This window comes from Pogoniulus pusillus, chromosome 32, assembly GCF_015220805.1.
Source record: "Pogoniulus pusillus isolate bPogPus1 chromosome 32, bPogPus1.pri, whole genome shotgun sequence".
Lineage (NCBI taxonomy): Eukaryota > Metazoa > Chordata > Aves > Piciformes > Lybiidae > Pogoniulus > Pogoniulus pusillus.
Window position 1 is genome coordinate 1,007,215 of NC_087295.1, and position 15,189 is coordinate 1,022,403.

Genomic DNA, 15,189 nt, shown 5'->3' on the forward strand with positions numbered 1-15,189 from the left:
TGCTCCTGCTGCTGCTGCTCCTGCTGCTGCTGCTCCTGCTGCTGCTGCTGCTGCTCCTGCTGCTCCTCCTGCTCCTGCTGCTGCTGCTGCTGCTGCTGCTCCTGCTGCTCCTCCTGCTCCTGCTGCTGCTCCTGCTGCTGCTGCTGCTGCTCCTCCTCCTGCTCCTCCTGCTCCTGCTCCTGCTGCTGCTGCTGCTGCTCCTGCTGCTGCTCCCGCTGCTACTGCTCCTCCTCCTGCTCCTGCTGCTCCTCCTGCTCCTGCTGCTGCTGCTGCTGCTCCTACTGCTGCTCTGCACAGTGAGCTGCAGGCCACCCTGCCTGAGTCAGCTGCTTCCCGGCACGGCCCAGGCTCTCTGTTTTTGTTGGCAGGGCCCCGCTGCAGGCTGTGGGAGCCACGAGCTGCAGAGTCCTGCCTCAGCTCTGGAACCCAAGAGTTAAACAGCTCTGCACTGAAATAGGCTGTGGGTGCAATTAGGTGGCTCAGCTGTGCCCAGGAAAAGCAAACACAGCTCTTGGCTCTTGGGCTCAGCCCGGAGCAAGCCTGCGCAGCCTGGGGTTATTCATGTGGGGCAGCCCTGGGGCATGAGCCAGGCCAGGAGCAGCTCTGGCAGGGCAGGGCACAGGGCAACCAGCTCTGTGCCCTGCACGGGCTCAGCTCTTGGCTGGAGTGGTGCAAGCCCTGCTGCTGAGGCAGATCACAGCACCCAGGGCTGTACTGAGGACACCAGAAGTTTGCAGAGCTGTACCAGCTGTACCAGTCCATGACACTGCAGGTGTCTTTGCTGTCACTTCAGCTTCCCTGCTTCCCTGCTTTGATAGAATCATAGAATGGTTTAGGTTGGAAGGGACCTCAAAGCTCAGCCAGTTCCAACCCCCTGCCATAGGCAGGGACACCTCCCACTAGAACAGGTCACTCAAGGCCTCATCCAGCCTGGCCTTGAACACCTGCAGGGAGGTTGTGGAGCACAGAATCAAAATCAGAGATCACATTGGGTGATTTTGTGCTCCACAGCCTCCCTGGGCAACCTGTGCCAGTGTCTCACTACCCTCACTGCAAAGAACCCTTGCCCAACATCCAGTTTGAATCTCCCCTCTGCCAGTTCAAACCCATTCCTCCTCCTGCTGTCATGACAAGATATTGTCAGTAGTCCCTCCCCAGCCCTCCTGTACCCCCCTTCAGATACTGTAAGGCCACTCCAAGGTCTCGTGGAAGCCTTCTCCAGGCTGCAGAGCCCCAACTCTCTCAGCCTATGCTCACAGCAGAGCTGCTGCAGCCCTCTCAGCATCTTGGTGGCCTCCTCTGCACTGGCTCCAACACTTCCATGTCCTGCTTGTGCTGGGGGCTCCAGAACTGCACCCAGGACTGAAGGTGGGGTCTGAGGAGAGCAGAGCCAAGGGGCAGAATCCCCTCCCTTGCCCTGTGCCCACACTGCTCTTGCTGCAGCCCAGCACAGGGTTGTGTCCGGGCTGCACTCACACTGCAGGCTCCTGTGGAGCTTTTCATCAGCCCAGACCCCCAGGGCCTGTTCCTCAGGGCTGCTCTCAGCCATTCCCCACCCAGCCTGGAGCTGTGCTTGGGACTGCACCCACCCAGGTGCAGGACCTTACACTTGGCCTTGTTGAATGCCATGAGGTTGGCCTGGGCACAGCTCTGCAGTCTGTCCAGGCCCCTCTGGCTGGATCTCTGCCCTCCATCAAGATGACTTTGTGTCTTGGCCTAGTCCAGAGGCAGCTCAGCTGGGGTTACAGAAATGGTGCAGACCATCCCACTTCAGAGGCAGGGTTTGATGGGCTCCAGCTTACTGCCACTGAAATCGTAGCTGCTGTTCACCTCAGGTGTCAGCTGCTGTTTTGAGGGCTCTTAGGTTCCTGCCCTTCGGAGAGTCCTGTTCTCCAGAGGCTCAAACATCTTCCCTCCAGAGAGGGATCCAGAGAGTCGAGGCACCGTGGAAATACCTGTGGACATTTCAGCTGAGACCTTGCTTTTCCTGAGAGGCATCCAGGAATCCTCCACCCATCCAGGCACTGCGTCGTTTCAGCATGAACCATTCACCAAATGCTTCAGGAGCTTGTCACAGTTCTTATCTCTGTCCTCAGCAGAGGGAAATCACTTCTGAACGTTTCCAGCTTCACTCCCCTCTGCCTGGATCAGGGAGCCGAGCAGTCACTGCTCTGGGTGATAAGCTCCACTGCAGCTTAGGGCAGGATCAGACCCTCTTCCACCAGAGCATCATCACCCTGCTCTGTGTTACACAGCTCCTTTGTCTCTCTGTAAGGATGTTTCAACATGAGTCAGTTCCTGGCACTGACTCACCTGCAAGTGGTGGAAAGTCCCACTGAGAAATAGGCATCTGCTTCACTTGCCCCTGGAAGCTGTGCCATCAGCTCCTGGGACTTTGTCCCCAGCCTCACGTCATCTGGGTTGGTTCCAGATTGATTGAGAGTTACCCAGCACTCAGCTCCCATTGTTTCTGAGGAGGTGGAAGGGATCTGCTGCAGGAGCTGCCTGGAGGCTGTGTGGGAGTTGTGCTGGGTGTCTCCCTCCATGCCCCCCCCTTGCTGGCCAGCTGGACACTCTCGATTGTTACTGAGGTTGCTTTGGCTCCCAGCTGCCACTTCTGCCTTTCCTATCGTTTTGTGCCCCAAGTCCAGACTCTGGGCTGTGAGCTCAACATCAGAAGTGTTTGCTGGCATTGTCCACAGACCAACATCTCCTGCCCTGCACCAGAAGAGATGAGGTGGAAATAGAATCAGGAACAAATTCATGACAGTGAGTTGGGGAGACACTGAACAGGTTGCCCAGGAAGGTTGTGGATGCCCCCTTCCTGGAGGTGTTTGAGGTCTTGAGCAACTCAGGCTAGTGGAAGGCCTATGGCAGGGGTGTTGGAAGTATTCTATGGGTCTGTGAATCTGTCACCCTAGGTTCTGCTGATCTCTGTGTCCAGAAGCTCTTCATTCCTTTTTACCACCACCAGCTTAGAGCAACCTTCAACCTACGTCCAGGACTTCATTTCCCCTTTCCTGTCTCCCCCATATTTACACGTTTGTCTCTTTGCACATCCCTTGGGCATCACCTCACTGAGCCAGCCAGCACTTTGGCCTTGGGAATAGCCAGCAGCTGCTAAGAGATATAAGGCAAGTGGCACACACCTGAACCTCTCTGGTAGCAGGAAATTCCTCTTCACTGCAAGGGTTCTTCTACATTGCAATGGGCTGCCCAGAGCTGTGCTGGAGTCACCATCCCTGGGGGGCTTCAAGCACTGCTTAGGGACATGGTTTAGTGTTGACCCTGTGGAGCTGGGTGGAGGGTCAGCTGGATGAGCTTGGAGGTCCGACATGGATTAGTGTTGACCTTGGATAAGCTTGGAGGTCACTTCCAAGCAGACCCATTCTGTGCTGCTGTGAAGCTGGTGGCTGTAGTCCTGCCCATTCCCTAGTGCCACTTCCCTTCCCCTCTTGTTTCCAGAAGAGAAGGTTGAGCAGGGTCAGGTGTTCCTCAGGACTCTTCTGTTCCCTGAGCAGGACTGCCCAGATGTCTTTGTACTTCCATAAGTGGGGAGCTTTCCCCGTGCATTAGTATCCCTCCTACCTGACCTCCTCTGCTCACCTGAGACTCTCACTGGGAACTCTGAGTGCTGCATCCGGGCAGGGTGATCCCTGTCCCACCATGCCCATGATCCCCACCATGCCCGTGGTTGGACTAGGTTGGATCTTGGGGGTCTCTTCCAACCTGGTTGATTTTATGGTCCCCACCAGCCTGCAGCAGCCCGCGGAGCAGGGTCAGCCTGGCCAGGATGCTGTGCAGATTGTCTGCATCTGGCAGGGCTGCCCGGGCAGGAGGTTAGGTATGTAGAAGCCAGCAGCGGCAGCACCAATTTCCATCACACTTCTCCTTGGTTTTGCTAGGGAAAAAGCACTGACCGCCTGATTTGGATTCATAAAGGAAATCTCTTAATGAAAGGCTTCAAAGAGCTGTCTCAGAACTTTTAATCAGGGGTTGTGTTTTAGCATGGAAAAAAAAGACAGGCGGAGGGGGCTGGGCGGTGGTTTTTGGTGGCGGTGGTTTGTGTAGCTGGCGTTTAAAGCGCCAGGGCATGTGAAAGCGGCTGGGTAAGGCAGCCCAGCGGGGAGCCTCTTCTCACCCACCTGGAGGAGCGGCCCACTGAATGCTTGTTTTCATTAGCATGGGCCTGGCTGGCTCTTCAGAACCCTTTCCACACGTTGCCAAGGCAACTGGGAGCCGTACTGCGGCACATGGGTGTGAGGCACCAACTGGTGGGCAGCGCTTCCCTGCAGGCACCCAGCAATAAACATGGGCAACGGCCACGGGTCAAGTAAGGGCACTGGCTTCTGGCGTGGGCATCTAGCGGCTAGAGGCATCTCAAGCACTCCTTTAGGAGCATCAGCAAGGAGACAGTTGGTCAAAAAGGGAGCAGGCTGTGCACGCTTCTGGTGCTGCACTGGGGCTCCGTGCTGCGAGAGGCTGCGGGCTGGGGCTGCCACCTGCGGCCGCGCTCGGGAGACGCCGCTTGCATGGCCTGGCCTCTGGGCAGAGCAGCAGCAACAGCAGCAGCAGCAGCAGCAGCAGCAGCAGCAGCAGCAGCAGCAGCAGCAACAGCAGCAGCAGCAGCAGCAGCAGCAGCAGCTCCTTTCCCACCCGGGCTGCAGGTGGAGCTGATGAGTGGCACAAAAAGCAAGTGCCGTAGGTCTGGCTTTTGGGATCCATCTGCTCCCAGACTCTCCTCTGAGTCATTTATACACTCCACAGCTGTGGGGTAAGAATAAAGAGCTTTGGTTTCCAGGCAGTGTGAGCAAGCAGCCTCAGGAGGCTGGCTGGGGAGATACCAGAGAGTTTGTGATGGAGGATCAGCACCTGCAGCCGTGCTGGAGAGGGGAATGGTCTCCACCACTGCCTGTCTGCTCTGGCATGGAGGGGTAGGAGCAGCAGCAGCTCCTCAGAGTACTGTGGAACAGCCAAGGGAAAGCTTTGTGTCCCTGGGAAGGTCTGTAGCAAGTCCAGCTAAATATGGCTGCAAAACCAGTCTCCCTTTAGGCTCAGGAAGGGAGGTGCTGGCTGCAGCTGCTGGCAGGAGGAGAGGGAAGGAAGTGGGGCAGGAAGCTCTGCAAGGAGCAGCATCCATTGCCTGGTACCATGCTGTGCTGTGCTGCGCCGTGCCGTGGCGGCAGAGCAGGAGCTGGCAGAGGCAAGGCAGGGAGATGTGTGTAGATCTGATATGCTGTGAGGTGCAGGTGCAAGGCAGGGGCAGCAGTGGACTGTCACTGGCTTGGGTGGAGCTCTTGCTTTCCTCAGGGTGAGTGCAGCCTCTGTGGGCATGAACTGAATGATTTCAGAACGTGGTCTTGGCTCCTGAGCCCAGAGTCAGTGCTCGGCCCAGCCGAGCTCTCCCAGGAGAGGTTGAGAGCCCTGGGGCTGGGGAACCTGGAGAGGAGCAGCCTCTGAGGGGTCTGGCCAATGCTGAACGTTACCTAAAGGTCAGGAGGAACAGGACCAGACTCTACAGTGGTGCCCAGCAACAGGACAAACTGGCACCCAGGAGATTCCATCTGAACATGAGGAAAGAAATTCTTTCCTTGTGATGGTGACAGAGCTGCCCAGAGGGGGTGCAGAGTCTCCTCTGGAGAGATTCAAACCCCAGCTGGCCACAATCCTGGGCAGCCTGCTGTGCCCAAACCTGTGTCAGCAGGGAGGTTTGACTGGGTGATCTCCAGCAGCACCATGCTGGGATTGCATGGTTCAGTCCTGTCTTGAGCTGTGTCGGGATGTAGAAGCAAGTCAGAGAACAAGCTGTAATGGCAGCCTCACCAGCAGCCATCTCCCTTCTTGCTTCACCCTGTAGGCCCTTCTTGCAGCTTCACTGGTGTGAGCCCCTTCTTCCCCAGCACACAGACCCCTCCACAGGACCCTAATATCTCTGGGTGTCCCTGGCCCTCTTCCTGAGCACCTGCATGCCCTGGGAGCACTGTGGTGCAGAAAGCAGCCCCCGTTGGGTGTGCATGCCTAGCCTGTGCACAGGCCACGCTGTCGCGCTGCGAGCTGTCTGTCTGTCTGTCTGCCTGCCTGGCACACGTTCCCGCGGCGCTCCGTGCGTCGTGCAGTGAGCGGCAGTGCACAGCAGCCTCCGGGCTCCTCTGCTGCTCTGCTCTCGCAGCTCCCTTTCTGGGAGGACTTGCAGTGCCAGCCGCTGCTCTGGCACGCTCTGGTGTGGCAGCTGCACTGTTCTCAGCTCCACGGCCTCTCAGGTTCAGAAGCACGGTGGTAGCAGTGTGTGGGCACGGATGCAGGGTAGGGGCCTGTGCTTCCCAGGGCTGTGGTGTCGCATGGTGCATTTTAAATCCAGTGCTCACACAGCTCTGTGTTTGCTTTGCACGCCTGTGCTCACATCCCTGGAAACATCCAGGTCAGGCTGGGCAGGGCTCTGAGCAAGCTGATCGAGTTGAAGGTGTCCCTGCTCGCTGCAGGGATGTTGGACTAGGTGACCTTTAGGGGTCCCTTCCCACCCAGAGCGTCCTGTGAAGTATCTGATGCCTGTAGAACGCCTGCAGAGCCCCAGCTGTTTGCCAAGGGCTCAGCCTCCAGAAGATGCATTTGATTCCAGGTTTTATTTTCATTACCTTTCACTTCCTGTGTGAGCTCCAAGCTGTTTATTCAGGGCTTTCAAGTCTGTGGCTGTATATAACTGTGATTGCTGAACGGGGTGTAAACAGCACTAAAAAATGGATCTCTTTGTGCAAGGCCTCTAACTGTCACAGTTGTAAATCTGCACCTGGAGATGGTGATCAGTCATGGCTGTGCTACAAAAAATACTTCTTTCCACAGCTCTGAGGGAAGCTCGACTGGCCCAGAGGTACCTGCAGCTGAGCCTGGCACCTCATCACCTCGGGTAAGCCAAAGGCTGAAGGATGGTTTTGTGGGGAGGGCTGCAGAGTTGTTGTGGAGCACACTGGAAACTGAAGAATCTGTAAGGACAGGGGGAAAGTGCTGCAGAAGGAGCAGCAGCAGGCACCTGTTTGGGGGCCCTGTTGGCTTTGAGCCTGGCACCTGTGTTTTGCCTGGATTGTCTGTGTTGGTTGGACAGGGAGTTGGGAAGCATGGGGAAAACCTTGGCTCGCTCCGACACGCCTGCTGAGGGCTGCCTGCTGGGTCTGCGTGTGGGAAGCAGAGCCTGAGCCATCAGGACTTGCTTGTCACACAGAGCAGAGAATTAAAGCCCCTGGGTAGAGGGGTTGTTACAAGCAGAGGTCTAAACCTCTGGGCTGCCCAGGTGCCTGAATGGGTGACAGTGGCACAGAACCCACTTCCCACACGGGTGTGCACCAGCTGAGGCCGTGCTGCAGTGCTCTGGCCTGTGGGCTGAGTACAGCTTGTCCTTCTCTCCAGCCACCACCACTCAGCTTCAGCAAGGCTGTAATGGTCTGTATTAGAGGGTGTCCAGCATGATCTATGGGGTGCTTTAAATTGCATCAGGCTTAGGGTGGCCTCTAGCACTGCCCTGGGTATGGAAACTCAATAATCCTGAGCTACCCTAGCTCTGAAAGATTGTGCCTGTAAATCTCCTTCTCGGCCAGCTCATTGCGGTGCCAGGGCTGATCATGGTGTGGCTGCATCAGATGTGTGTCCTGCAGAGCCTGTGCTTCAGAGAAGCAGGCTTTGTTCTCACCCGTGGGGGAGGAGTGTCTCGGCTCACCTTTAAGGAGCAAGCTCTGTTCCACAAGCCTGGTGGTGCATCTGTTAGGAAACAAAAGTGCAAATGGTCTCCTCTGGGCAGGAGCAAGATCAGGCCTAAGGCCAGGTCCAATTTCGTCCCACCGGAGGTGAAACCCAGCGCAGCAGTGAGGAAGAGCAGGAGTCCTGTGTGCCGTTGCAGCTGTATTTAACTGGAGTGTGGGAAGGGGCAGGGGGAAGAGGAGGAAACCATATGTCAGCTGTCTGTGAGAGTGTCAAATGAAGCTGAGCAGCAGTCCTTGCTTTGTGAGGAGTGTGCTGTTGGTCGTCATTAGCCTCCTTTCAAGACCAGGTACAAGAAGAATGGCAGTTTGTTTGCTGGTCACTCTCTGCCCCTGTTTTCCAGGGGGAGGGATGAGTATTCTCATTTCACATGGCCAAAAGGGTGTTCCACTGGAGTGGGGAATCACAGAGCCACAGGATGAATCAGGTTAGGAAAGACCTCCAGGTTCATCCAGCCCAGCCTGTCACCTAACCCTTCTAATGACCTAACCCATGGCACCAAGTGCCTCATGCAGCCTCCTCTTAAACACCTCCAGGGATGGGGACTCCGCCACCTCCCTGGGCAGCCCATCCCAATGCCAACTGCTCTTGCTTCACTTCAGCAAAACTTTTGGCACCATCTGCCACAACAAGCTCCTGGCACAGCTGGCAGCTCGTGGCTTGGACAGATTCACTTTGCTATGGGTCAAGAACTGGCTGGAGGGCAGGGCTCAGAGAGTGGTGGTGAATGGTGCCACATCCAGTTGGCAGCTGTCACTAGTGGTGTGCCCCAGGGATCAGTGCTGGGCCCAGTCCTGTTCAACATCTTTATTGATGATCTGGACTAGGGGATTGAGTCCAGCATCAGTAAGTTTGCAGATGACACCAAGCTAGGAGCAGCTGTGGAGCTGTTGGAGGGTAGCAGAACCCTGCAGAGAGACCTAGACAGGCTGGATGAGTGGGCAGAGGCTCTGGAGAGGGTCCTGGTGGGGTTAAAACCACCTTCCCAGGATTGCAGCAAGCTGCAGCTGCAGCTGCAGTCCTGCTGACATCAGCCCGTGCTGGTAGCACTGCCAAAATCAATGGCAGGGTTTAAGAATTAGGATGCTGTGATCAGCAAGGTACTTAGACATGCACTCAGCTCAAACATCCAAACAATGCCTTTGAATTGAATGGCTGCACTCCTGGAGTTAAAAATAAGCCTGCTGTTGAGTGCCTTCATCAGATCAATGTCTAATTGTTTGCTCTGCTTGAGCAGCTCCAGAGGAACTTGGGTTTTTGCTATTTGGGTTAGCAAACTTAAGAAAGGCACTGCCTGCCTCTGAGTTATGGAGGGGCAAAGGGAAGCATTCTTTGAACAGCTAAGTGCTCTTAAAGTCTTCTTGTGCCATGAAACCTCTGTCAAGTGGATGAGAAGGAAAAAGCAAAGGTACATCTCCTGTAAAACAGTTTCATCTTCTGAAGACACAGAAATTGTGCCAGAGATCTTCTGGATGCTTTAAATTGATGCTGTAAGACAAGGTAGTCTTTTGGGGCTTTGACTTGCCACCTATGCTTGTAAGTCGGTTGCTGCTTCTGGATGGATTTGAGATGGAGTTTCAGCAAGGGAGAAGCATGAAGGAACACAAAATAAAATGTGGATTCTCAGAGTCACAGAACAGTAGGGATTGCAAGGGACCTCTGGAGGTCATCTAGTCCAACCCCCCTGCTGACGCAGGTACACCTGGATCCCCACCTGCATTTAGAATCATAGAATCACCCAACCCCACCTGGCTACAGCCTCCCTTCAGGTAGCTGCAGACCGCAATGAGGTCTGCCCTGAGCCTTCTCTTCTGCAGTCTGCACACCCCCTGCTTAGTGCCATGGTCTGGTTGATTGTCTAGGGCTGGGTGCTAGGTTGGACTGGACGAACTTGGAGGTCTCTTCCAGCCCAGCTGATTCTATGGTTGTATGAAATGTGAAGAGCCAAGGCCCCCCAGGAACCCAAATGCTTTCTGTTTCTGCTTGCACAGGAAATGCCAAGGGCCAGGGGCTTACCTGGTGGGCAGTAGTGGTTCCAAGCACATGCCCACTCTGGGAGGCAAGAGTGAAGTTAGTGGGAACTTTGATTTCAGTAATTAAGGTGAGCATGTGATCTAGGTTTGGTTCCTTCCTGGCTGCAGGCTCTCGAGCAGAGCCAGTTTGTCCCATCCTCACACATCAAGGCCAGAAATCATCTCATGACATGTCAAGGCCAGGATTCATCCGAGGGCATGTCAGGTGCTTGGTTTCCAAGAGCTGGGGTGAAGCATAGGTTCTCCTGAGAGTGAGTCACATCATAGGTGGGCTGAGTTGCCCTCAGGAGGTGCCTGTAATGACTGTGATGGGAACCAAGGACTGACAGCACTCCAAACTTAGCCAGCTCCACTCTGTGCCTACAGCACGACAGGATGAATCTGGGCTCATACATATTTTTTCCTCCCTCCAGGTAAAATTTCACTTTGCATTGACCTTCTGCACCGTTCCTCTTTCCAAAGCAGTCTCTAGGGGAGCATCAGAGCTCACAGAGCAAATGGGCACTGTGTTGACCCTGCAGATTTCTGCCATTGATGTCCTTCCCTCGAGTGTTTTCCAGGTGTCTTCCAGGGTTTGCATCCTCTCCACAAGTCGCCAGCTCTATTAATATTCCTGATCATAAACTCCAGGAGAACCACGAGCAAAGCTCCCTCACTCTGAGAGTGCCTCCAGTGCTAAATATAGAGGAATTTTCTGAATCTCTTTGCCACTTGCATTAGTCAGAGCAGAAATACATTAGTGTAAGATGCCTGAGCACTCTGTCATTGCTCCCTGGCTGGATCAGAACATCCTCTAAGCAGTTATCCCTGGATTTCTGATTAATACTGCAACAGCCAGCAGCTAATCACAGAGTCAGCACTGAAAGCTGCTCTCATCATTAGCTTTCTGACTAAGTAACTTCCCCCTTATTTGTTGTGTGCTGCAGATTTTGGTGTGGTGGTGGTGGGTGTTATTTTTTTTCTTCTTCTAATGCTAAATGTGAGATTTTATCCTCAAAGAAGCGATCATCTGAGAGCAAAATTGGCCAGGTTAAACACTATCTGTAAGAACCAGTCAGCAGCCTGCCATGAAATGAGCTACAGGATGTGTCAGTCGTCTACCTGCCTTTGGAAGAGGGTGAATGTCTGTTTGTTCAGTCTGGGGCAGTCTTTTATATTTGACTTCTTCTCCCATGAAGGTAAAAATGACCTTGGTTATGAGAAAGCAAAGCTAGATGGAAGCGGGTAGAATCAGCACGGTTCCATTTCATTTAGCCCTCACTAAAATGGAAAGGAGATAAAATAGAGATTGAATTTATTCCACTCTATATTGCCTCATTTGAACTTCAGTAAAGCTTTAAGCACTGAGGAGCACCCTTCTCCCACCTCTCTTCCCCAGTCTCTTGCAGCTGGCACGTTAAGGGAATTGCCTGAGCTTCATTGCTTCTTGTCTGCGAGGCTCCACGCTGGTGGGGCCGTGCGTGCTGCTGCGGCTGGGGCAGGACACTGGGACCTGGCAGCGATGTGTTCCTGTGCACAAGAGCCCCTGGCACCTGGAAACCAAAAGTGGCTGGGTTTTGCCCCTTAGATGTCAGCAGATCTTCTCTTTAGGACCCTGTTTTAGAAGGCTGTGCCCTACCCTTCTGAGTCTTTTAGAGAAGGAAGGGAAGCTGGATCCTGCCGGGGTGGAAAGGCAGGGACATAAAGCTGGCTGCTCTGTTCTGCCAGCCCGAGGTCATCTTCTGCTGGTCCCTTACCTTGCAATCCCTACAGAGTGACCCCTGGGCCATGCTGGCCTCCCACAGCTCCACCACTCCTCAGGTGGAACTCCATCACATTGCCATTCCCTGAGGAAGTGAAGGGATCAACCTGTGCCCTTTCTTCTCTTGGTTTTGATTTCAAGATTAATTGGTGTCTTGAAACTTCTGGGGAGCATTTCGGTCTGGCAGGCACCAATCCAGCTCTAGCGGAGTGCTCAGAGCTAGCCCGTTCCTCCCAGCTCAGCAGCTGCTCCTCTGAAGGTGACAATCTGCCTTAGCACCTATTTTGTAGGTGATAATTGCTGCCTGAGTGCTGAGCCCAGGATGTTAGCACTAGTTCTCAGAAACTTCGCAGTGGGTCACAGTCATCACTAAGCTGCTGGAGGAGCAGCTCAGCTCCTGCAGTTTGCCTCAACCCCACCACTCCCCTCCCTTCTTTGTCTCCTCGCCGTAGTGGTCCTCTTCCTCCTTCTTCTGGCTCTTCTGCCAGGCACCCAGCAACAGAGCAGGGGGACAGAGTCTCAAGCTGTGCCAGGGCAGGTTCAGACTGGATGTGAGGAGGAAGTTGTTGTCAGAGAGAGTGATTGGCATTGGAATGGGCTGCCCAGGGAGGTGGTGGAGTGGCCGTGGTTGGAGGTATTGAAGCCAAGCCTGGCTGGGGCACTTAGTGCCATGGTCTGGTTGCTTGTCCAGGGCTGGGTGCTAGGTTGGGCTGGCTGAGCTTGGAGCTCTCTTCCAACCTGCCTGAGTCTGTGAAAGCATGAGGCACCTGCCTGCAACTCTGGCAGGCTCTGGCTATGCCCCATGAATTGTTTACCTCTTTCGGCCAAAATGTCTCAGGCTGGGGTTAGGGCTGGGTTTTTGGTAAGGTTGTTGAAGCTTAGATCCCCTCACCAGTCTCTGTTACTATTTCCTACATGATGTAAACCTGGAAGGCTGCTGAGTCTGCTGAGGTTGCACTGTCCCCTGGTGCCTGCTGGTCTTCTAGAATCCCCTGCTCACGGGAGACCTCAGTTCCCAGCTGGAGAGACACTGTGCTCTCCTTCACAGCCGCGGGCTCAGAGGTGCAGGTCTCCAACCTTCCTAAGGATTTCTGCTGCTCCTGTGTCTCTGTGATAGATTCCTTGTTGAGCTACCTTCCTCTTCCTGCTGGTGCTGAGTTTGGGTTATCATTTTTGACCATGAGGTAAGAAGCCGGGGTGCAGAGCATGGGGCTTGCTCTAGGATGGGCTGTGGGAGAACCAGGAACCCAAGGACAATCTGAGCTGCACTCCTTTAGGTTAGTTGTCTAATATTTGTCACATCCTGCTTTGGGACCTGAACTTACCCCCTGGGTGGGTTGCAGCTCAACCTTGCACAGGTGTACTTCTATTTGCCAGGTGTCTGCAAAATAATTCTAATGTGTAAGTGGTAGAAAATCTCCTGAGGGTCTGAGGTGAAGTTCTTTCATTCCTCAGTCAGATTGTGCTAGCAAGAAGTGAGGCCAATCCCACCTACTGCCAGGGCCAGATTCAGTGCCAGCGTGTGCAGCACTGCCCTTTAGACCACTCAGCCTCGTTCCTCCCCCCCGCTGCAGAGCTCAGTGCTGCAGAGGTCAGCAGCAGGAGGGGCTTCCCGTTTTGGATATAAAGCCTTTTTCACCACCACTGATTCCCTCCATCATGCCCTGGACCCAGGCTGAGAGAAAACTTTGCATCCATTTGGTCAGGTGCACCCTGGCTGCTCCCAGGTGGCTCTTGGGTAGTTCCCAAGCACAATCTGTACTCTCTGACCTTCAGCCACAGCTGAAGTTTGAGTCCCCAGGGAGCTTTTGTTGGCTCTGCTGATCTCACTAGCAAACTCTGAGAGAAGAAGGACGTTCAAGGTTTCAGTGCCTTCCTTTCTGCCTGCCTTCCCCCTTGGCCCTCCCCAGCTCTCTGGGTTTTGAGTGCCTCACACCGATGCAGGTTTCTCTTCATCCTTTCCCACCAAGCAAACTGTGATTGCTTTAATTCTGCTCGCTGAAGTGTGGATCTGCAGAGAGGTTGAACAGCTGCCTGGCAGCCCTGTGATAAGCTGGTAACAGAGCAAGTATCCTCCAAGACCCTGGCATGCAGACTCAGCTCCCAGGCTGTTGGTTCCTCCTCTTCTTTTCCACAGCCCATGCTGCTCACAGCCCTACCAGCCTGCTCCACCAGGTCTCCCTGGTGCTGGAATACCTCGTTGAGGATGTTAACCCCAGGTAGTTCCCCGTTTACCTCTGCCTGCACCAGTGCAAGTCTCTCCATGCTGTCAGTGTAGAAAGACAGAGAACAGTTTGGCTGAAAGGGAGCTTTACAGGACATCTTGTCCAAACCCCTGGTGGTGAGCAGGGACATCTTCAACTAGATCAGGCTGCTCAGAGCCCTGTTCAGCTTGCCGCGAAACGTTTCCAGGAACGGGGCTTCTCCCAGCTCTCTGAGCAACCCGTGGCAGTGTTTCAGCACCGTAACAGATGGCAGGTTTACTGTAGAACACTTTGTCAAGCTGTCTCAGCCAGCCTGGTGCAGCTGAAGACAGGAGAAGGAGTCACGGTTTGGTCAGGCGCCGTGGCCAGGCTGTCTCTCTCGTGGCACCACGAGAAGTGAAGTGTGGCATTGGGCCAACCCCACCTGGCTTTGTTCCCCTCCTTCCCCACACCCCAGGTGACTCTGAAGAGCAAGGGACCCGTCTGAGGGAGCTGGGCTGGCTGTGGCTGCAGTGCTCTCGCAGCATTAGCTCACGTTCACGTCAGCAGCAACCCAGCACGAATCTTCTCAGTGCCACTGGCACCGTCAGGGTTGCTCTAATTGCTCACAGCTGAAAAAAGTGGTGCAGCTTTTGCTTCCCCTCCACCACTTGGCTCCAATTAGGGCATCAGAACTTCTGAACCTGCAGAGTTTCTATTCAGCTGTGCCCCTGTCCTGACAACACACTGTCAGCCCTGCTGGGCTGCTGGAAACGTGTCCACTTGTCACACAGACATGGCACAGGCAGCAGGAGGAGAGGGAGATCTGTGCTCCAGTTCCTTTCAGCGTCCCTGGAAGCACCTCCTCGGGCACTGGTTCTGTTCCGCCTGGCACTGCCTTCACGGGGCCCAGCTGCCTCCTCCCCTGAGCCCAGCCTTCAAACACTCCCAGCTCAGAAAGCTGGAGGAAAGAGATTGCAGAGAGAGGGGTCACAGAATCATAGGTTGTTTCGGTTGGAAGAGACCTTTAAGGTTATTGAGGCCAACTGTTAGCCCAGCACTGCCAGGGCACCACTAGCCCATGGCCCTCAGCACCACATCTACACAGCTTTTGAATCCCTGCAGAGATGGAGTTCTCTCAGCTGCACCCTGTACCACTTGTGCTCTGCACTACTCACCAGCTTTGTTACCCTTCTTTGGCCAAGCTCCAGCACTTCCATGTCCTTCCTGTGGTGAGGGAAGCTGAAACTTTATTCCAGGCTGCAGTTTGAGATGGAGGTGCCTATGGAGAGAAGGAGCAGTGTGCCAAGACACCAGCTGACGATTAACACACGAGGTGGGGAACCAGCACAGCAGCTCACCAAAGTCCCACATGAAAACTCTTGGTCCTCCAGTGCTTTCCTCTTCCTTACTGCAAGCTTCTGCAGTCTTTCTCCCTGCTTTGCCTGCCTGACCTCATTGCTAGCTACAACTCCCTGCAGGGAGG

General features: G+C 54.6%; 1 long non-coding RNA gene across 2 annotated transcripts in view; it reads left to right on the forward strand.

Moving 5' to 3' along the window:
* LOC135189403 (uncharacterized) overlaps nucleotides 1-15,189 on the forward strand; it is a 147,531-nt gene that overhangs the window by 86,296 nt on the left and 46,046 nt on the right. For both annotated transcript variants that reach the window (XR_010308063.1, XR_010308064.1), the window contains exon 3: nucleotides 6,838-6,901. This is a non-coding gene — a long non-coding RNA (uncharacterized LOC135189403). The remainder of the gene's footprint in view (nucleotides 1-6,837; nucleotides 6,902-15,189) is intronic.